The sequence below is a fragment of the Apteryx rowi genome, unplaced genomic scaffold, assembly GCF_003343035.1.
Source record: "Apteryx rowi isolate R43461 unplaced genomic scaffold, aptRow1 scaffold_32, whole genome shotgun sequence".
NCBI lineage: Eukaryota > Metazoa > Chordata > Aves > Apterygiformes > Apterygidae > Apteryx > Apteryx rowi.
This window is the reverse complement of record NW_020449641.1, coordinates 1,506,158-1,506,781: the sequence shown is the minus strand read 5'-3', so window position 1 is coordinate 1,506,781 and position 624 is coordinate 1,506,158.

Below are 624 nucleotides of genomic sequence, written 5' to 3'. Positions count from 1 at the left end.
CTGGGCAGACCCAAGACAGGCTCTCCACCACCCTCGGGAGCCCTGGGGCTAGCCCCCGGCCTCCTGCCTGCTGCTCGGCCCTCCTCCCCAATCCCCTGGGATGTGTCCCAGCCCCGGGGACCGTCCTGCTCCCGCGAGGGCTGTGGCGGCTCCTCCACAGGCCCTGCCTGCGGGTGGGCACCCTCCCTTGGGGGAGAGGGGCTGGGGCACCCTGCCCCCCTCACAGGCACCCTGCCCCACTCATGGGCACCCAGACCCCCCAGGGACACCCTGCCCCACTGCGGGTGCCCCTCACGGCCCCCTTCCCTCAGGACAAGCCCCCCAGGCCTGGGGCTGCACCAGGTGCTGTACAAAGGGCCCGCGGGATCACAGCCTGCCCCGTGTCACCGGGGCTGCCCGGGGCTCCGGCCTGGGCTGTGGGGCCCGGGGGGGGGGGTCCTGCCCCGGGCCTCCCCCCACGGCCGTGGGTGTGGGGGGGCCGCGGGGCTGCGCCCGCCCTGCCAACTTGGGAGCGAGCGCTTCGCACCTGAGGCCTTCTGGGCCCTGCCGCGGCCCGTAGCCTGCCTCTGACCCGGAAGTGGACGGGGAGGGGGCGTTGGGACATTTAAACGGCGCGGAGCGGCG